Raw genomic sequence first — 22,324 nt, forward strand, 5'->3', positions numbered from 1 at the left:
CACCCTCAAAAGCCAGGCTTTTACACAGAACCCTGATGGACAACAGGAGTGAGCTCCCAGGTGGATCGTCCATCCCGGCTGCAGGCTCAGCCATGACCCCCAGCCCAAGCTGTGCGCGCTGTGCTTGGGGCTGGGGGAAAGGCAGTGCTGCCAGGTGGGCAAGGAGAGCTGCCACGGGTCCAGGGCTGGGGAGCTGGAGGAGATTTCCCTCCTGGGCTGGGAAACATTGTTTGTGTGCTGGACAGAGAGGCTGCTGCAGAAGGTCTCCGATCTCGGTGCCCTCGGTTTGAGTTTCTTACTGTCAGAAGAGCTGTGGCCCTGGGGCGCGGGGGACTCGGTGCTGTGCTGCCACGGCAGCGCAGGTACAGGGAGCAAAGGTATTAATGAGCAAACTAATCAGCGAGCAAATGAACACCCCGGGCCGTTTGTCACGAGCCAGCTCCATGGGCAGAGCTCTCTGCAGGTCCCTCAGACAGAAAAACAGCTCTGTGCCAACTTGTCTGTCAGTGTCAAGGAGACTCTAACACACTGATGTCTGGAGGCAGCTGCCTCCGGGGGCAGGAGGCTGTGGTGGGCTGCTGGGGGCGGCCAGCACTCGGACGGGGCTGTGTGGGGCACAGGGAGAGCGCTGGGGCCGGGCCAGAGCCGTGGCTGCTCGCACCTGGCTCCCAAACGCCCCTGAGGCCTGCTCCGATGGCGCGCTGCAGGCAGCTCCCCGAGGCCCCAATTAGTGTTTGAGCACTGCCCATGGCTCCTGGCGCTTGCTTACTGGACCCAGCACTGGGATTTTACTGCTTTTCCTTCAAAAACTCTTTGGCTGCTGCTCTCCAGCTGTCAAGGGCCCGCTGCAGCACCTGGCTGCTGCCGCCTGTGCAGGGAGCGGCCCGGGCGGCCGAGCCGTCTGCAGGGCGCAGGAGTGCCGCAGGGCTGGGCAGGGAGGGTCCCCGGCACGGGGGCTCTGGGACACCGCTCCCAAGGCTGCGGGTTAGGGCTCCACACCCTGATGTCTCCCTCCAGCCCTCACCCGTGAGGGGGGATCTTCTGGCTCTGCACAGCTCCTGCCAGGAGGGGACAGCCGGGGGGTCGGGCTGTGCTCCAGGGAACAGGGACAGGAGCAGAGGGAACGGCCCCAGGCTGGGCCAGGGCAGCTCAGCGTGGATATGGGGAATATTCCTCCTGGAAAGGCTGCCCAGCCTGGCACAGCTGCCCAGGGCAGGGCTGAGTCCCCATCCCTGGAGGGGTTTAGAAGCCCTGTGGATGTGGCACTTGGGCACGGGGGTTAGTGGTGGCCTCGGCAGTGCGGGGGGATGGCTGGACTTGGTGGTCTGGCAGGGCTTTTCCAACCTAAATGATTTTGTGATTCCCAGATGTTGTGAGGGGATGGGAATGTGCAGCAAAGTTGTTTTGAATTGACAAGTCATGACAGCATGTTTATAGGTACCGTTGGGAGAAAAATCAGCCACAAAGGGAACTCAGTTTTATTTGTCATTAATTTTGAATTGCTTCAACAGATGTTTGCTGGGAGCTGCTTTAACCTGCCTAATTTGTCTCTGTGTAAAGCAAAACAGATAGCCTCAATTAAGAGACTGATTAGCAAGTTCTTTAATGACTTTCAATAGTTTTAGTCATTATTGCTGATACAGAATACTGAATCCTGAGTCCTGGGAGCTGGGATTTAGTTATTGTGTAAAAGCTAAAACACATTGCAGTTGTGTGTGTACAAGGCTTTTTTTTTGGTAGGGAATGGTGCCTTGGGGTGTCCACCATTAACAGGTTTAACTCTAATCGATGAATGGCATCTCTGGCTGCGTTGCCAGCAGACACATCTCCAAGGCTGGAAGGGGTGACAGGTTGTCATCTCAAAGGTGCATATTCCAGCCCCCACAGGCATTCCCCGCTCTCCTGTGTGCACAGGTGCCAGGATCAGCTCCTCTCCTGGCAGCTTATCTTGCACAGCTGCTGAAGTTTTCCCTGGTGCCATCCCATCTTGCTGCCCCACACCACACACCAGCTGAAGGCTCTTCTCTGCTGCTGTCCCTGACACCAGGCTGAAGGGACTGTGTTACCTGGCCACGGGCTTGGAGCCATGGAGAGGTTTGCTTGGGAAGGGCTGGTCCAGCCAAACATTTAGTGCACACTTAATCTCAGTGCTGTGGTGCTCATAAACCAGGGAGGTGGAATGCTGGCTTGGTGCTGCATTTCACCCAGGCAGCAGCTGCTGAGGAGTGAGACTGATTCAATCAGATGTGGAACTCACACTGTCCTGGCTCCTGCCTGTGCTCCTTGGGCAGAGCTTCCCCTGCACCTCCAGTGTGGGTTTTGGAAGCCCTGATGGCACGAGCTGGGACACGAGCGTCGGGAGCACATGCAGGCTCACAGTGATCCACTCCATCACCTGGGAGAGGCCAGGCTGGCAGATTCTTCCCTAAGTGGTGACAACACAGAACATTTACAGCTCCCTTCTTGGTTCTCAGGTAGGAGCTGCACATTTTTTTCCAGATCTATCAGAAGTCAAGTGTTCCTTGACTTACTGAAATCCATTACTTCTCCCTGCGTATCTGGCTTCTCAAGCATCCTCTTGCCACTGGGACTGCCACACCAGCGCTGGTGGCAGTGACTGGGCACATCCGTGGGGCTCTTTCATTGAGGCCTGGATGCTGAAGGACCTGTTGTGTCTCACAGCTGACTGTCCTTTGGTTTATGTTAAACATAAACACTCCATGTTTCCTATTTAGTGGGAATGCTGCTTGCACTAAGAGAGCAGCCAGATTTTTAAAAAATAAATAATTGTTTTGAGGGCCACCATTTAAAAACAAACAAACAAACAAACATATTGAGAAATTACATGCTGAAAAAGTTGCAAGCTGGCTACACAAAACAGCCAATCATTTCTGGAAATCTTGACCAGCAATATTTTGTCCCTGTTTGGCTCTGCTCAGCTTACATATCTTATTGCCATGTCCTGGAGCCAATGTGTGCTTTGATCACTGAGAATTAAGTCAATAAATGAATGTAGAGAACTCAGCCAAGGGCAAAAATCAGTCTTTACAGCACCATGAAAAGGTGTTATTTATTTATTTATATTGTCACTCAGAGAATGCTGCCACAGTCACATTGAAAGTTATAAACAATTTGTGGCTGAAAACTGCATTTCAGGCAGATGAGGCCAGTTTTTCTGCTAAAAAGAGAAAAATAAAGCAAACAGAGGCAAGAAGGTCTGGGAGAAGGAGCCACAGGAAAGCAGTAAATTCCAAATCATCTCACTGAAGGCTGATGGTGAGCAGCAGTTCAGCCCTGGTGAGAAGAGGAGCTCGGTCTGCCGCTCGGGCTGTGAGGCAGGCCCTAGTGATCTTAGTGGGCAGTTAAAAATTCAGTTTGGTGATCTGTTCTCAAGCTTTTTCTGCCTGGGAAGCTCGGGAGGAAGGTTGTGCCGTGGCAATGGGAGGGCTTTGGCAGAGCCTCGTGGTGGCCTCGCTCTGGTGGTCCAAGCTGCAGTGTCTAGCACCAAGAGCAGCCTCTGAAGTCGCAATGCAAACAGGGAATGACAGTGATCCTTCCCAGGTGCTATTAAACTCTGCCACTGCCTGCAGAACAACATGGGAGCAGGCAAGATTTAATCCAGGAAATGTTTATAGCCAAACCTTGTTTCAGTTGCATTTTAATATGTGAAGTTCTTACCTCTCCGTTGGTGAGCAAAACTCCTTGAGTTTTTGCAGATGTGCAATGTGGATATAATAATCTCTGGAAATGTGTTTTGTGTAAGTGATTATTTTCAAGGATAAAAGAAGAAAACAAACCTTCAGTTCTGGTTGGGATTTTGGTTTCACCAGTCGAAGCTCTTTTTCTTCTAGGACATCATAAACAATCTGCTCAACTGTGGAAGGACCTGTCAAGAGACATCTGTGAAGACGTGAGGTAACGAGTGGAACAGCACACACGGGCTGTCCCTCAGGCTGAGCTCGTTAAAAGGCACCACTGACATACATGCTACAGGTTTTTAATGGAGTTTTATTTGTAATTGTTACATCAACACCTACCATGGTTACAGCGGAAGAGAGACCCAGAAGAATTGATTTCTTCTGCAGGTGGTTTTGAGTCTGTTTATTTTGAGCAGCTAACACTTTGAGGTTTTTTTCTCTCTGTGTCTCAGTGAGGCCATTGCTCTTCCTTCTGCACATTGAATCCCTCCCTAAGTCCAGCATTCATGACAAGGACTGTGCCTCAAGATTGTGAGCAAGGGCTCTGCTTGTCTGGAGCCCCAGGTTCCCTCGGTTTTTAAAGACAGTGTTACAGGGAAGGTGAAAGTTATTTTTTTCAGTAGGGCAATGGGATGATAAGGCAGTAAAAGTGGTGAATGAGACCTGACAGTAATCATGGTGTACTGTGTACTTGGAATAACCTGATCCAAGCATTCCCCAGCTGGTGGTTCTAAGGGAAGGCTGGAGGTCAGAACATGCTTCAAACCCTTCAGCTCTGCAGGGGTGCAGACCTGAGTCCTGGCCAGCTCGGCACACCAGAGGGAGGGCACCTTTACCTGGTGATGCTGGCATGGACTGACACAAAGCCCCCCTCTGAGTGGCATCTGGGCCCTTGGGCATGGCTGCTTGGAGGAGTCAGCACAAGGCTCAACGGGACAGGCAACATCAGAAAGCAGGAAGAGACACAGGCATATCTGGTCATTAGCTTTAAAATTGTTCTAAAAAAGCCTCCATTTTTTCATTCCAGCAAAATTACAAGGATTATTTGCAACAACGGAATGGCAGCTGATGATTTTGCTTGGATTTGCTCTGGCAGGGGCCTTCATGAGGACATGCTGGCGGTGGGGAGCCCTCCCACCAGGCATGTGTGTGCACAGGCTGGAGCCTGAGAGCTGGGGCAGGGGCTGTGCCCCCTGGCAGGGCACGGCAAGGGGGCCGTGCCAGCCCTGGGGTCACAGCCCTCGTGTCCCACCGTGCAGCCCGAGGGCCTGGGCACCTGGGAATGGCTGTCACAGGTCTCTGTGCCGCCCCACGTCTGGAACAGGATGGAGCTGGGGAGGGCTGCAACTCCACACTATTTCTGCTGTTTATCTGGTCAGCGCCAGTCTGTTGTGTGGGCAGATTGTGCTTGTCTCAAGGTATTTGGAGTGGATAATCTGATCAGTGCCAGTCCGTTCTTGGCTTCTCTGTCCACCTGCTGACTCCCTTGTGTCACCCTTCTGGTGCTTCATCCATCTGTCAAGAATTTACTTACAAAATGCATTAAAATAAATCACTGGGATTTTATGTGCACAGGGATCCTGTTTCCAGCATCTCAAACTCCAATAAATACCCGTGTCTGTAGTAACAGTGTTGTAAAGTCCTGCACTGGAGATTTACAGGAATGCCATGATGCCCGGGGAGCAGCCTTTTGACATTCAGATTTGGTGGCTTTCAGGGTTCATTTTATACCTTGTTGTTGAGTAATACAGGTTTTCAGTGCGGGTGCATGTGCTGAGCACTGTTATCAAAGAAATATATTCAGGTGCAGAGCACAGCAACAGCTTCCATGGAATTATTGCCTGACTGAAGAAGTTCATAGCTGAGACCTGAGGCTACAGAAATCCTACAGGTTCAGGCATTTGTTACTTTCTGGGCTATTGATTTGTCATGGGGAAGAGCAGGGTGACCCTTTGAGGAGTGGGTTTACTGACCCAGGGATTAAGATCTTTGGATGTTATGTCCAGATAGTGAGCAATGTGATACAAGAAGATTCTAGTGCATTCAGCACAGCCAAACACAGCAAGACCTGAACAAACCCCGAGGACACCAGGACAGCCAACCTAAAATATAGGTCAATGGCTTCAAATTTTGTGTAGGTTCTTTTTGCCTAATTAATCTCTATCTGTCTATATGTAAATGAGAGGGAGAGGCAGAAAGCTGACTGCTGCTGAAAGGTCCCTGAGGCTGAAAGAAAACACCTCCAGCTTGTGGCTAATTATTTTTTTCCTCTGGAAGATAAGCAAACACGGAGTTTATTTGACCTTTGCACCTTGTACCAGACTCTCTTTCCAAATACTGCTCTTCAAAACAGCAATTAAAATATTAGAGACAGGGAAGAAACTGCTGCTGGAAGCACAGCAGCACAGCGAGGCAGGAAGGGGATGAGCATGGCCTGAAATCGCAGCTGCTGCATTGAGGTGTTTATGGCCTGTGGCTGTGCCCGTGCAAGACGTGGGCTGAGTTTCCAGCCTTGCTGATTCTCCTCAGGTCTCATGACATCTGCTGTTTCCTCCCTGAGAGCCCCAGGCTGCAAGTGTGTAGCTGGAGGAGACTCATCAGTGCAGCACGAGGTTCCCGTGTCCCATTCTCCAGGGCAGCCACAGGCTGGTGCCAAGGGCTGTGACTGCCTGTGTCTCACTCACTGCTCTCCATCCCTCCCCAAGGTGAGCTGTAACCCTCAGCGAGCTATCAGGAGATCTGATTTATGCAAGAATCTGTAATAAACTGGCAACAGTTATTTCTGTAGCTAATGGGAATGTAAATTTTCTGATAACATATGTTAGTAACGATAAGCAAAACCTCTGATAAGAACAGCCCCCCACCAGAGAAGAAAACTCTGCTCTGCCTGCTGCAGTGCTGCTGCACCTTGCTGTCAGGAGCTTCCCTGAAGGATGAATTTGTGGTGTAGAAGTGGCTACTGAGACTGAAAGTGTCTGTCTTGACAGAGACCTTGTTCTTCCCAAGCAGGTGAGTTGGTGTGGTGTCTCCATTTAGCCTGGAGTGAGGCAGAGAAGGGCCTTTCTGATTTACATTCTGATTTACCTTTCTGATTTACATTCTGATTTACTTTTCTGATATACATTCTGTTGCATCTTTGGGAAATAAATCTGAAAGTGCAATGCCCAGGCAGTGCTCACGGCGATGACGGTGAGAGCTGTGGCACACAGCTGCTCCCACCACTGACTGACTGGGGCCCAGGGGCTCCAGATGGGGCTTTGATCATCCGTGGATGGTGCTGAAATGCACAGATTTGCTCCCTCCATCCTAAAGGCTTCATAACAAATTCATCGTCTCGCTCTTCAGAGTGAGGTTAAGATGTGACTGACTGTGCTGCTGAGCAAATGGCTTTGCTTTGTGGTGTTTCTATTAGGCTTGAAAGCAAGTATCACTGCCTGGCCTAAGAGGAGGTTTATATTTCATGTAATGGAGGCTATACATCCCGATGTGCATTTGTAATGCACTGGTGGAATTTGTCATAGGAACATCCAGACCTCTTGAACACGCACTAAATTTAACTTTAAAGCAATGCTAATTCAGGGGGAAAAAACAGTATGCATCATCTGTCGTCAATCTGATAGTCTGTGATATGTGTAACCAATTGTTCTTATTTACATTAATTTGCATTGTGAAAAGCAATTTTACAGTTTCAGTCAGACTTAATAGGCAATTTGCAGCTTGCTGCCTAATGGCGCAGTTACTTAAGCCTGCCCCGGGGTGCTTTCGAGACCTGAGAGGAGACTAAACCTTTTAAATGTTCAATTGAACAGCTTAAAAAGTCAGGAAGTCCTCAGCTGTTAGCTCTGGCTCCTGCCTGCCTTGTCATATTTGACATTGTTGCTTCAGATGCCCTTTGATTCCGATATATTTTGCCCTAGACAGCCGAAACGCTGATCTGATCCTGCAGAACATCGTGGCACCGGCGGCTCCCAGCCTGCAGAGACACTGAGCTCAGGGAAGGGCAAGGTAAGAGTGTCCCCCAAACCTCGTGCTGTGGCATTTGTGGGTCACTGGATCTGCTACCTGTGTTTAATGACTGAGTTTGCACCGAGGTGTCTCACCTCAGTGACCCATTTCTGCATTTACGGACACATGGACCGCCCTGGGTAGGTGTGATAAAGCAAATTCTACAAGATGACTGAGTGAAAACCCTTAATTTACAGCAATTTTTCTTCAGGTTGGATGCTTACAGGCAAATTGTAAAATAAAGTAACCTCCAGTTGGGTGAGCAGCAGAGGCTGTTTAGATTTCAGCACCCTCAAGCACTGCCTAAGAAAGGTCTCTGCCCCATCCAGGAGATTCTCATTGTTCTAAGGGTTGGTTTGCTTGCTGCAGAGGGGCTTGGGGAAAGCTGTAATAACGTCCTGTGGGGAAGGGCTCTGTGCAGTACACATGAGGGGGGAAGTAACAAATACCTTCTCAAACGTTGGGGCACCACTTAAATCCTTACTCTGGTAATGAGTGAAGGTCACAGGATGGCTGAAGTTGGGTATTGTATGAAGAATGCAATGTACACGAGACTGAAGCAGGCCACTGGTGGTGGTCATTGGCCATGACCATGGCTGTTTCTCTGGCCTTTGTACATGGTGGGTCATGTGAAAATCATGTGAAATCACAGAATCCTCAATGTTGGAAAAGACCTTTGAGGTCATCCAATCCAACTGTAACCCACTACCACCATAATCACCCCTAAACCATACCCCCTAAACACATACACCCGTAATCACCCCTAAACCATAACCCATAAATACATACACCCATAATCACCCCTAAATCACACCCCATAAATACATACATGCATAATCACCCCTAAACCACACCCCATACCATAATCACCCCTAAACCATACCCCATACCATAATCACCCCTAAACCACACCCCATACCATAATCGCCCCTAAACCATACCCCCAAGCGCCCCTTGGCAGCTCCACCAAGAGCAAGTTTTGTGAGAATTGCACAAGAGTTGGGCTGTTTGGTCATCCTTGTACCAATGGCTGATGGAGACAGTGGAGAGCTGGGATTGTCACGCACCCTCGTGACCACATTGGTGTCTTTGAGCTCACTGTGCCTCAATGGCTGTGCTAATGCTGTGGTGGGACAGTGATCCTCTGCCACACTCAGCAGTGCTTGTTCCCAGCATGCTTCCCGATGTTGAGGCATTGACTTTGTACCCATGCTGATGTCACATAAAGATATGCCCCAGTTCACTAATTCAGCACCCCCATCCTGCTTCTTTAGGAGCTGGCTTTATCCCTGCAAGGGGGTTTTACTGCAAGAGATGTTGCAATTCACTCCACAGCAGAGTACTGGAGAGATTCCAGAGCAGTGCTACAGCTCTGTGCTCCTGGGCATATCTGGGTTTGCAGCATTGTGTGGAGGAGCATGGAGAGATAGTCCGGGCAAGTTCCTGATCAAATCATTCCCTGTCCTCACTCACAGAGTCCCTTATCTACAATTAGCTCAAAGGGTTTGAGGCTGTGAATATCCCTGCCACTTTAGTGAAAAACAGCTAAAGTAGCATCATGCTTTTATAACGTTTTTCAACTAGATCTGGCTAGTTTGAGGCCATCTGAGCTTTGTGATGCATGGAGGTGGTGTAGGTAGCCGAGGCAATCTGGCACTGTCTATATTTGTACTTCAGAATAGCAGAGATCCAACCAATTTTCAGTTTTAAACTTTTTTTTTTAGGATGGCCTTGCTGTTTTCTCATGGATACATAATTAAAAAGCATGAAAGTTCAGAAGGCAAAGTGCGAGAGGTTGAAACCAGCTCATTTAAATGAGAGATTTGGGACATATTCGCAGCACTGGCATGACTCTTTACTGCCTTTTGGAGGTTCACTTGTAACACAGCTGATATTTTTAGCTTTTTGTGGGAAATAGTGACAATTGCAGGTGCACATGGTTTGACCTGTATTCTGTGGCTGAAAGCAGTGATAGACCTGGGGCAGGAAGATGGCTGGAGCTCCTCTTCTTCCACCCAGGCTCAGACAGCCTTGGTCAAGGTCTGCCATGCCCCAGTGATGATTCACTGCAGCCCACAACTCTCACAGGTGACTTTGCTGCTGTCTTTTGACACCAGCTCCTCTGGCAATCCTGCTGCAGTGTTTGCCACAAAACCCACCAGGAATAATATTTTTTCAACCTGCTCTGGATAGTTCCTCTGCACTCACTGAGATGTCCCTACGTAGAGAAAAAAGCTGTCACCTGAGATAGCCATCCACTGCTGAGGTTTGGACTGCTGCTCTCCACTCTGGGGGTTCACTCGCTGTCCCAACAGTGCTGGAAGCCGCTGCTGCGTTGGCCACACGTTTCAGAAGCAGGATGTGGTGAAGCTGCCACCCAGCCGGTGTTCTGCTGCTCGGACACCCGGCCCTCTGCACATTCTGGAAGGAAAATATGTTTTATGTTTTGGAGTCTGTAGTCTCTAAAATGCAGAGGCAGCATTTAAGAAAAAAATCAAAATAATGCAGGTTTAGATACAGTTGTAGTTTTTACCTTTAAATCAAGGACTAACAGGGACAATTTCTAGTTTGCAGCAGAGTGCAGACACAAAGCTGTTGGCTAACATTTCCTACACAGCAGCCTGCAGATACAGGATGGCACGTTCTGGGCTCGAACTCCTGTTCCTGTGAAGATGGCTTGCTGCATCTCAACCTTCTGGTAAAGGACACTGGGCTTTTCATCTTTCTTTGATTTTTGAAGATGGGTTTCATCAGCTGAGCTGCAAACCCTCTGGTTCATGCTGAACACTGAGTACAATCTTTAAAGCGTGGAGGAATGCTCAGGGAAGACATTGGTCTATTAATCACTTGGATGAGCAATGACCTTCATGCCTGTCTCTTGCAGGGGCTGGCCATGGCTGCCTGCATGGTGACACCAGAGAGTGTTTGTCCAGCCCCAGTGAGGAGCAGACACGTGCTGTCCGGAGCTGGGCACAGAGGAGCAGCACCCGCGGAGAATGGGATGGATGTGCAGAGAGCCACCCAAAACAGAACTGGATCAGCATTAGATTGCTGTGGAAGTGGGGATGGTGCCAGCAGTGCCCAGCAGGTCGGGGCTGGCAGAGCGAGCCCCAGTGCCACGTGTGTCCCTCTGTGCCCGGTCTGGCCCTGCCCTCCCTGCAGGGGCCAGGGGGCCGTGGGATGAAGCAGCACTGAGGGCTCTGCAGCAGCCAGAGGAGGTGACACTGTTCCTTAGGGCACTGAGACACACAGAGAGGGGCCTGGCACTTTGATGTATTAACCTTGTGCAGATGGCACAGCTGCACCCTGGGCACACACAGGGTCCAGGCAGGGCACTGGGGGGCAGGAGGGGACAGGCAATACCTGTGTACTAAAATAAGCATGGCCTCGAGCACAGGGTCCCTCAGACAAGGCTGGCTGTGGCTGCATCACTTGTTTCTGTCTTGAGGAGGAATGCATAGAGGTGCTGCTGTAATACAGCCTGTGAGCTGTGCAGTGATAGAAAAACACTGGTGAATTTATCCTGCGTGGTTCTGACACACTGAGAATCCTGGTCTCACTGTGATTTACTTTTCTTTCCCATCCATGGAGCTGCATCCTTCCCAGATAGCTCCAGTGTCTACTCTGAAGGTTCTTTGTTTTCCTCTTTGTTTCCTCCCTGCTAGACGTTGAAACAGAGATGCCTCCATCAGCTCTCTTGGCAAGGCTCCTTGCCTCTTCTCGGAACACCCACACCCGAGCAGCTTGTCTGTGGGTTTTCAGTGAACTGCCGGGGAAGCTGCTTTGTGACAAAAGTATGATTAATGATTGCTTTTGCATGTTTCTTATAAATGAGATGCTCTGTCACCAAATAAATACACAAATAAATGGGCTGGGTGTAAAAGAACATGTTTTTCACCAAAAATGACATCCATAGTTGTAAATTTTAACAGATGTCATGAAACCAAAGATATTATAATCTATTACAAAAACCCTTTGAAGTTCTATTTTAATTAACTGGCAAAGCCATCAGAACCCTTGGAGAGAAAATGATATGTGCATGTATCTCAGGAATCTCTTGAATGTGATCGGGAGGATGTGATTGGCATGGCTGGAAGATGAAGTGCTGGGGAATAGAAGTCAAGAGCAGGCGCTGCTGTCGCAAAACATAGCTGGTACTTAGCACAGGAACTCTGGCATGGAAAGCAACCGAGAAAATATTGGTGCCTTAAAACCCCTTTGTTCTCCAGCAGCAACAGGGGAAATGCAGCTGAGCCAGCACCTGGAGCCCCTCTGCAGCCAGGCCGGGTTAACCAGCTCAGTTAACCCACAGATTAGGTCAAATGGAACAACAAGAAAACTTAGAGTTTGACCAGCGTTATGAACAGGGTGTAAGGGTTGGCTCATGCAAATGAGGAGGCGTTATTAAGTATGCTGGGAAGAAGTTCTGTTAAAGTTTATCGTTCTTTTCACACGTGCTTTTGTTGTCCCAGGTGGTTTTGAGCCCTTTTCTGCGCGGGCACACCTGCTGCTGGGAGGGAGGCCCGGCAGGTGACACCCACAGCAGCCAGGTGAGAGAGGGGCTGTGCCAGTGAGAGGCACGGAGGGACCGACCGACAGCCTGTGGGAGGAGCCAGAGCTATTTACATTGATATGGCCACGCCCATAGGAGGGGCCAATGCACATATATGGGCAAAGCCGCAGGCTGTGGGTGGTGCCAGAGGCCCCCGAAGGACTGTTCATGAGTGTTAATGGCACAGGTGCAACTTTGGGTGTGTCAAAGGTGGAGATCCATTTAGTGTGCTGAGCCGCTGGTGGGCAGGAGCCCCGCCAAGCTCACAGCACCGCCTCCCTTTTGCTTTGTGTTTTTAATTGGTTCTTAATAAGATTTTTATTACTCATTCCTGCCCGGGGTCTGAGTTGTTCCTAACATCAGTGAGAAAAAATTGTGAGTTTGTTTCAACAGGGGTGAAAGGAGGCAAGTGCCACAGCTGTGGCATCAGCCAGGAGGCTCTGCCCTACTCTGGAAGCTGATCCTGACAGTTCAGTTCAGAGCCCCACACCATTCCTGCTGCTGGGAAATGCCAGGACAGCCCTGTCCCTGCTGCCACCATGGGAAGGGGAGCTGCAGGGGAGACCCCAGCACCGAGCGCTGCCTGGGCTTGCCCAGCCTCTGTTTCCAAGTGCATATTCCACTTGCTGTCCCTGTCTAAATCGGGTATTCTGAATGATTTCTTCAGTACATTTTACTTCTAATGTGTCCCCCTTGTGTTAGAAAATACGATTTCAGAGATGATCACATCTTCTGAATGACTGTGTCAGCTGCTTAGCTGGGAAGTGAAGTGCCTAGAAAAATGTGATCCTGGAGCCTTCCAGGGAAATGGTGGGAAGTCCCTTCCTCCTGGATTGAGGCCACTCTCAAAAAGATGCCCAGGTTTTAGCCCTGGATTTATCTCAACAACAGTCATTCTGGAGCTTCCCAAGCTTTTGTACTTACAGTAAATATTTCTAATGCAGCTTCAGAGCACCCAAAGTAAACACGTTGAGCTTGGCAGACAGCTTGGATAAACCTGCTCTGTTCAATCATAAGGTCAAACTGAATAAATTTCCACCTTCTTCAAAGAAAATTGTGAGTGAATGTTGAGGCTGAAGGGATTTTAACTTCCTTGACAGGAAAGCTTTAGTTACATCGAGGAACAATGAGCATTTGAAAGATGCAATTTTGCTTATAAAAGGACTACAGCAAGTACATATTGAAAGACAAAATAATTCTTGCTATTCACCACACCATAATATTTAAATACATGCGGCATTTATATAGTAAGGCTTATTTCTAGAGTCAGCTGATGGCTCTGAAACTTAGTCTCCACACAGCCTGTCAGATCCTTGAGTTTCCCAGGAAGAACTGTGCAGGAAGCTGTGCTCTCTGGCAGAGCTGTCACCCTCTTCTGGACCCACAAGTGGCAGTAAATGGAGCTCTGGGGATGGGGAGGTCGCTGCAGGGTGTTTGGGAAGGAAAGGACTATTTTGTGTCCGTTTAGAGACTTTTCTCTATTTATTGGTGTGTGTTTTTCAGCAGCTGGGTGATGAGCCTCAGCAAAAAAAGCATTGTTTAAGGAAAATAGCAGTGGTTTGGGGGGGAATAACTGAATCAAAAGTTCTGGGAAGCCATGGCTGTTCCTTAGGCATTGAAATGTATCTGCTGCTAAGAGCAAAGCAATTTTTTCTAATTCCAAAATCCCAGTTTGCGAGATGCTAAATCATCCTCCGGCTTAACACAACAGTCTCTTGGCAACTGCAGATGCTTATCTTGAAAGATTCACTTTAACAACAGATTGAATTCTCAGAAAAGAGGCCAAACATAAAGATGTTAAAAATCAAAGCGAAAATCCTAAAGGATTTTGAGGCTTGATTTGGTTAGGCATCAAAATGTTTGGATATTTATTTGAAACTTATTCAAGCTGCTTAAATCTAAAACGAGGTAATAGGCACTATCCCCGCTTGGTGATGGGAGCCTTGGCTCATACAGTTCCAAATTGCATTGACCTTTTGGGCTGCCAAATTCTATTGCATTTTCATGTCTAATTTACTGTCCAACCCAGCCCCAAGGTTACTGCTTTTCTGGGTTTCCATTTCCTGTCCAATATGTGCTTTTCCCCCTTGCCTCATTGGTTTCATTTTCCCCCCATTAAGTCCCATATTATTACTCAGAAGTTTAGAGAGTGATATGGGAGATCAGACTGACAATCCGTCCCTTTTGTTATTCTTTCTTCTACAATTTGCCAGGCTCAGATGCTTCAGAAGATGCAGGAATACACAGAAATGGATGATCATGGAGACCTTTATCCTCAGGAGAAACTCTTAGTGTGTTTCTGTGCAATAAATTGCAGAGGGGTTTGTATCCTCTTCCATAAAACCCAGATGAAATAAGTGTTTCACTTTGGCACCGATCTACATATTCATGTTTTTCTGAATCCTGTTAAATATTTGCTCTCAGCAATATCCACTGGCAGTGAGCTCTACAGGTTTATTCTGGAGGCTTTTTGGGTGTCTGTGTCCACAGAGTATTTCCTCTGATGATACCGGTATCACCTGTTTTCTTTGCTGGTTTGCTAATTTCCCAAAGAGGTGTCACTTGTGATTGTCATTAACGTGGTGTCACTGCCTTTGGAGTGCCAGGAGGCTGCTGAGCAATGTGAGCTGCAATGCTCATCCTCCCTTGAACTTTAAAGTGTGTTTGTGCAAAGGATGCTTTAAAACACATTTTAAAATATATTGTGAAGGATGGGGAGCTCGGGTGACTGCTTACCAGGGGAGCAGGGTGTGAGATGGGGTCCCCTGTGCTGCTGGCCCCTTGCCCCCAGCATGGGTGGCTCTGGGGGCTGTGGGTGCTCTGAGAGGCTGTGGGGGCTGTGGGATCCTGTGGGTCCGTTCTGCTGGCTGTGCAGGGGATGGACTGGGCTCAGGTGAGCAGTGGGAGCCCTGCTCCAGGCTGAGGCTTTGGTGCCTGAGTCAGACCCGAGGCTGGAGTTACCTGGGACTTTGCCTCTTCCCTTTCTTTATTTCCTTGTTTCAGCCCTTGAGTCCTGTGGGCTGCCGGGGCCTTTGCAGAGGTTCCAGCAGCACTTCCTGGCTCGCACTCACTTTCCTTCTCTGTCTTGGGTGCTTTTGATCCGTGCATGGGTTTTACTGGTTTAATTAATCTAATCTCTGCAGTATCATCCTGCTAACTGAAATAATTCCTGACTATGTTTTGTTGATCCCTGTGACTGCCGAATGCCAGCAAAGTGATGTGACAGCATATGGCAGAATTTCTTATCTGTGATGGCTCAGTTTAGCATTTTAGAGGTTTTTTTCAAGTCCTTTTCCTTTTAATCAGAGTTGTCTACTTGCTAAGAGATTAGGCTGGTTTTGTGTGTTTCCTCTTTGATAAAACTATAGGATTTAATGTGCTGTGAAATCCTGTGTTCCCACAGACTTTTGCAGGAGCAAACTTCACACACAAATCACTGGGTGCTGCTGCAGTGAAAGGCAGTGGTGGGGTGCACAGGCTTGAAGTATTAAGAGTTGTTTATTTTAAAATGCTTGCGGGAAGGATGATGCTCTTTAATTCAGTGCCTGTCTGGATCAATCCAGGACTGCGGCCAGCAATGGCAGTGCCATGATTTGAGCCTCTCAGTGGTCACCCCAGTGACATTCCCTCAGCAGTGTCCCCTCACCAGTGAGGTGGGAGCTGTGCTGAGATCCATGGATGTGCTGAAGCATTTGGATGATGTCCAAGCCACAGGGGATGCTCACAGCAGCCCACCCTGGCTATGAACCCACAGCCACTGGCTCCAGTCAGTTTTGCTGGAAGCAGGGTCAGGCCTGGCCCCCGCAGGGGACACAGTGTCACAGCCACGGGTGCTGCCAGCACTGCAGCACACACAGCACCAGTGCCTGCAGCTCCGCACCTCATCCACACACCAGCTAAAGTGGATTTGATTCTGAGAAGTCTTATGGACCCCAATAAAGATCAGTAATCATTAAAATTAGCCACATGCTGATTTAATCAACGTATAGCTTTGTTAATTACCAGCTCTTTCTTCATGTCCATCTGTTTTAAAGATTTTAGTGAACCTGCAGCAGATGTTCATGTAAATATAATAAGCTGGTTGCCATGTAAATATAAAATTTTCAGGAGTATTTGTGTATCAGGCACCCAATTTATTTGTGCTGTTGTCAGGATCACATCTTCAGGGGCTTAAACACAGAACTGATGACTTTGTCATAATCCACACTGGAGGCAGTGTCTGCTGCTGGACCATCCCCCTGTCTGCACACCCCACTCCATGGCTGGGCCCTGCATTCCAGCATTCCAGCATTCCAGCATTCCAGCATTCCAGCGCTGCCCTGGGAACTGCCACCCAAGAATGCACCTGTCTGTTCGTGCTCCCTTGAAGAGCATGAGCAGTCATTTCTGCTCTCAAGGTGAACACACTCCATGGGGGTGCAGGGAGCAGGTCCTGCCTCTGAGCATGGTGGGTGCAGCCAGCATTCCAGAGTGGGTCTCCATCCCATCCCATCCCATCCCATCCCATCCCATCCCATCCCATCCCATCCCATCCCATCCCATCCCATCCCATCCCATTATCCCATCCCATCATCCCACCCCATCATCCCACCCCATTATCCCATCATCCCGTTATCCCATTGTCCCATTCCCTGTGCGCAGCCTGCTGCAGTGGGGCGCGGGGCTCCCAGCCTGGCTCTGGAGAGGCCGAGGGCAGTTGCCAGCCCAGCCTGGAGTAGAGGTGTGCCCAGGGTTTGTGCTTCCATCCCAATAAACACCTTCATCCAGGTGCTCATCTCCCTCTCTGTGGTGCAGATTTACCCGTGTAAGGCAACCAAGAGGCAGAGCCCCGAGCAGAGGCAGAGCCCCGAGCAGAGGCAGAGCCCCGAGCAGAGGCAGATCCCTGTGCAGAGGCAGATCCCTGTGCAGAGGCAGATCCCTGTGCAGAGGCAGAGCCCCGAGCAGAGGCAGAGCCCCGAGCAGAGGCAGAGCCCCGAGCAGAGGCAGATCCCTGTGCAGAGGCAGATCCCTGTGCAGAGGCAGAGCCCCGAGCAGAGGCAGAGCCCCGTGCTGGCTGCAGAATGCTTTGGTGCTGCTCAGGGCACAGAGGGAAATGTCACCTCCCAGGTCCCAGGAAATGTCACTTCCCAGGTCCTGCAGAAAGCTGAGTCTGGAGTCACTGCTTCTTCAGGTCTGCACTTGGCAACAGCTCTGCTCTCTGAGTTCTGCTCTCATTTTTTAGCTTCTAAGGGAAGGGAGCACGAAATTCAGACTCCTGCGAGTGACTGGGACGTCCCCAGGGCTGAACAAAGAGCAGCATGGTGGGCACAAACCTGACACCTCAGCAGGGGTAAATCCATTTCAGCAACAAAAAAGGGATTTGAAGATGAGAAAAAATAGTCAGCAATGCAAGTGGGAGTTCATCTAAACCAAGATCATTAATTTTTTTATACGAAGCCACATTTCTACATCTTTGTATAATATTTGCTAATATTTCCACTCTTTAATTCTAAACACATGCCCTTTGCTGAACACAAAAAATCCTGGAGAAGCTTTTAGTTCCCACCATAATTGCATCTTACTACTTCAAATCTTTAAATTTCAGATGACAGTGTAAATTAATAGCAAGAATAAAATCTTATAATTGAAACTGAAATGAAACTAAATCTTACAGCTGGGATAGTGGCTCGGACTTCAGCCTGAGCGCCTAAGGAATCACTGTGTGCTTTTTAATTCTTCAATTCTTTTCCATAAATGTTTTGACATGCTCAGAAATTTATCTTCATGATTAAGGCTGCTGATCATCAGAGACTGATGAGTCCGAAGTCAAAATCTTTACTTACCACTTACTCAGGAACAGATTTCCAGACGAAACTCCTCAGTACGGATTTACTGCTCCTATTAGTCAGTCACACAAGGCAGTGCTTTGCTGCTCACCATGGTGCAGCCCACGCCTGGGCCTGGGGTGTTTGGGCTGGAAGCCCTTAATTTTTATTACCAGGTAAGGTACCTGATATCTCTTATATTCCTATAACATATATTCACTCCTATGGCATACATTCTCCTGCCTTGAAGCCCTGGTATCTGTTCATTTCTAAAGAGGATATTTGTATTTCAGACCATACTGATATTTAATTTAAAGATTCAGGACCTTCCCTTCTGCATCTATTTCTCTTCAAGCCTGTCCTTTCAGATGCAGCATTTCCCTTGTGTGCATAATTAGAAGATGGCCTTGAACACAGGTGGGAAGCAGAGGCCATGGCATGCAGGAGGAGCAGCTTGCATTTTGGGCCTCTCCCCTCAAGGGCTCTGTGGGTTGGGAGAAGAGGCTGTGGTGGGTGTGGGGAGGTGTTTGTGGTGCTGGGGTGCAGGAGGGCAGTGATGTGGTGATCTTCAGGGCAGTCAGGACTTGGTGAAGGGAAGGAGAGATCTTGACTCCATTTCAGAGGCTGGTTTATTATATTATGATATATATTACATTAAAAAAGACCACACTATAACTGTACTACAAGGAACAGAGAGAAAGATTCATCAGAAGGCGAGACAGGAATAGAAAGGAATGAATAACAAAGTTCTGTGACTCCAGAGAGTCCGAGAGCTGCTGCCTCCTGGATTGGCCACCAAGCAGAAACATCCCACACTGAGCAATGGAGGAAGCACCTGCTGCATCCCACAGCAGCAGATCACAAATTGTTCACACTTGAAGCTGAGGCCCTTCAGCTTCTCAGGAGAAGAAAATCCTAGCAAAGAATTTTTATAAAATATTATAATTACAGGGCAGGGCTGCCCAAGGGCTGAGGAGCCAACGCCGGGCTGGGCTTTGGCTTCTGAGGATTCCACCCTGGCCGCACTTTGGGGCTCCTTGCAAACACTCCCTTGTGGTTTACTGGGATCACGCTAAGCCTCTTGCCTTTGGGGAGGAATTAAAGTCACTGCCGAACATAATGGAGGGAAGATCCATTAGCAGTTCCTTCTTTATAATTCATATATCTATAATACACTTTAATTTCCTCTAAGCTCCTTAGGCGCCTGCAACAGGGAGGAGTTGGGATCCTTCCCACGCTGTTCATTGCCGGGGTGGGAATCATTCCCGGGAATGTCCCTCCTGCCGCAGCCGTGCCCGGGCGGGGCAGGATGGTTTCTGCGCTGCTGCTGCTGCTGAGCCTCGCAGAATGCAGGGTATCTGTGTTTATTCATGCTGCAAAGCGGCACTAATTTCCTGAAGAACCAAATTTATTGGCTTTATTCCTTCATTTGAATAATCACTGCCAATAAATATCTCAATAAGCTGCCACTTACAAAGTCATTTTCATAAAAATTAACGTCCAGCACCTCTGCGGTGATAAACCTCCGCGCGCAGTGTGTGGCGGCAGCTGCCAGGCCGCCCTCTCCCTGGAAATGTTTAGTTACTTTTCCTGATCGGAGCGTTTGTTATTTTTGCTCTTGGTTGTTTTTGCGTTTTACAATGTTTAGCTATTTCTGGTTTTTAAATGTTTGGTTATTTTTCGGTTGTTTTCCTTTTGGAAGTGTGTGATCTACAGAAAGCAGCGCCGGGCTCTCCTGTCAGTTTAACAAACGGATCAGAGGAGGATTCTGCCTAATCGCGTTTCAATCGCCTCGGAGAAAGCCCTTTCCTTTGCTTTGTCTGGGGAATGATCTTTATCTCTCGGCGCTCCCAGGAAGGAATTTCCGTATCTCGGGGCTGTTAGAGGTGCTCCCAAACTTCCAGACCATCCCAGAGGTCCCAGAAAAAAAAGAAAAAAAAAAAAAAAAAAAGAAAAAAAAAAAAGAAAAAAAAAGGCATTAGGTGGTGTGGCACCATCACAAACCAAATCTATTCTATTTTATCGTGTTAGTTTATTTTATTTTTCAGAAAAAGATGGCTGCGAACTGGAGGAGAGGAGCGTGTGCTTAGTGTAACATCTCTCCAGGTTTCTGCTTTCTCCAAACCTGTCTTGGTTTGATCGCTCCTCTCCTCTGTCTCTTCCCTCTCTGCTCATCACCACTTCCCTCACCAGGAGCTCTGCCGGCTTTCCCTGTCCGTCTGTCCACCTGTCCGTCTGTCATACAGATGTGCGTGCCCCCTGCCCAGCCCCCGCGGCTGGGACAAAGAAACAGCCGTAGGTTTCAAATGCAAATGCAAATACAAACGCGGTTTCCAAAGGAAATTGCCACTTCCATCAGCTGGCACCAGAGATGAATGTGTCAGGACAGCAAGGAACACGTTCCAGTGTTTGCTCTGGGCAGCAGCAACTTGCCAGGCCAGGGATGAGCCAGGGCAGTGGTCACAGTTTGATTACAATAGCTGCCGGGCACAGCCAAACCCAGCACGAGGAGGCTGGAATAGGCAGAGAATTCCCTGTAGGAAACACAGGGGTCACAGTTTGATTACAATAGCTGCCGGGCACAGCCAAACCCAGCACGAGGAGGCTGGAATAGGCAGAGAATTCCCTGTAGGAAACACAGGGGTCACAGTTTGATTACAATAGCTGCTGGGCACAGCCAAACCCAGCACATGGAGGCTGGAATAGGCAGAGAATCCCTATAGGAAACACAGGGGTCACAGTTTGATTACAATAGCTGCTGGGCACAGCCAAACCCAGCACGAGGAGGCTGGAATAGGCAGAGAATTCCCTGTAGGAAACACAGGGAGTTACTGTGACCCAGGCTGCAGTAACTGTGTTAAAGAAGCTGGTGAATGTACACAGGAGTATCTAAGAAACTGAGATGAGAAACTATAAACCTGATGTAAAATTAAAATGAAGGATCTCCCAGTCGTACACATCATGAACTGGTCCAGTGTCAACCCCATCCTACCATCCTTGGGAAAATGCTGCTTTTCAGCCCTGGAGAAGCTCATTTGGACCCTGAGGGGTCACCAGCACCCCGAGAAGCCACACTACTGCTGGAAAATTTCCTCTGGCTGGTGGGGAAAGACCTCATCTCCCTGTGTATGGATTTAGGCCAGGGCTGTGGAACATCCAGCTTTGGCAATCAGTGCAGGAACTCTTGCATTGCAGCAGCTGAGCTAGGGCTGAGGCTGTATTAAATCTTGACATTTTGAGGGAGCAGAATAAATAAAAACTTGCTCACAGTTTCAGCACAGGCTGAGCAGAGCCAGCCCTGCTCCTGAAGCCCAGGAATCTGACTACAAGGGAAGCTGTTACGGGCAAGTCAACTGGGAAATAAACCTAAAAATCAAGCTAAGCAGCAAAATATTGGATCTGCTTGAAAACGAGCCCACTGTGGCAGTCTGTTTCTGCAAGAGGAGGTTGATTATAACTGACACCACGGGACCTCACAGCCACAAAAGCTCCAGCTTCCAGGGAGTTTCCATCCTGGCGGCACTGAACTGTGTCAAACCGGTCAGCAAGCACCAGGTGAGAGCTCTCCTCATCCCCCTGCAGCTGGACCTGGGCACTGAGATGTGTTGTTGTGGTCTCCCTCTCCTCTCCTCTCCTCTCCTCTCCTCTCCTCTCCTCTCCTCTCCTCTCCTCTCCTCTCCTCTCCTCTCCTCTCCTCTCCTCTCCTCTCCTCTCCTCTCCTCTCCTCTCCTCTCCTCTCCTCTCCTCTCCTCTCCTCTCCTCTCCTCTCCTCTCCTCTCCTCTCCTCTCCTCTCCTCTCCTCTCCTCCAGTGCTGAAAGAGGGATTTGCTTACTTGAGTGTGTTTTAGCTCATTACAGAAATAAAGGACTGCATGAAAAAAGATTACATGCTATGGAATCCCAGCAGAATTCCTGATAAAGTCTGTTTGTATTAGATTTTTCTTTTTTTTCTCACATCTTTAGATTGTGACAGATGCACATAACAAAGAAAATTGAGGATCATGTACTGCATCTCTCTCTGCTTATATTTTAATAAGGTTTTGAATGTCATTAAGCCCAAACCTCTCAATTCTTGAGCTGCAGTAGAGGCTGCGATCAGCTGCTTTTGAAATCATAAATCTGCAAAGTACAGCTGGGGAAGCAGCATTTGAAATGGGAAAATACAGTGCCTGTAGGACTAATTATGCTTTTGCAAACTTTATCAAAGTGTGGCTGCTTATTCACAGTTAGCAGCACGGGGAGGAGGTAACGAATGGCAGCGGCTC

At 48.8% G+C, this 22,324-nt stretch overlaps 1 long non-coding RNA gene across 2 annotated transcripts; it reads left to right on the plus strand.

Annotated features, from left to right (window-relative positions):
• Positions 1–6,062: 6,062 nt before the first annotated feature.
• On the plus strand, positions 6,063–14,728 carry LOC119703922. Of its 2 annotated transcripts, XR_005257792.1 has the most exons (7): positions 6,063–6,403; positions 6,555–6,707; positions 7,616–7,703; positions 10,271–10,401; positions 11,369–11,497; positions 12,176–12,253; positions 14,469–14,728. It is a non-coding gene; the product is annotated as an uncharacterized LOC119703922 (long non-coding RNA). The 2 variants fall into 2 exon arrangements; XR_005257791.1 differs by lacking the exon at positions 10,271–10,401.
• The last annotated feature ends 7,596 nt before the right edge of the window (positions 14,729–22,324 follow it).

The sequence above is a fragment of the Motacilla alba genome, chromosome 8, assembly GCF_015832195.1.
Source record: "Motacilla alba alba isolate MOTALB_02 chromosome 8, Motacilla_alba_V1.0_pri, whole genome shotgun sequence".
NCBI lineage: Eukaryota > Metazoa > Chordata > Aves > Passeriformes > Motacillidae > Motacilla > Motacilla alba.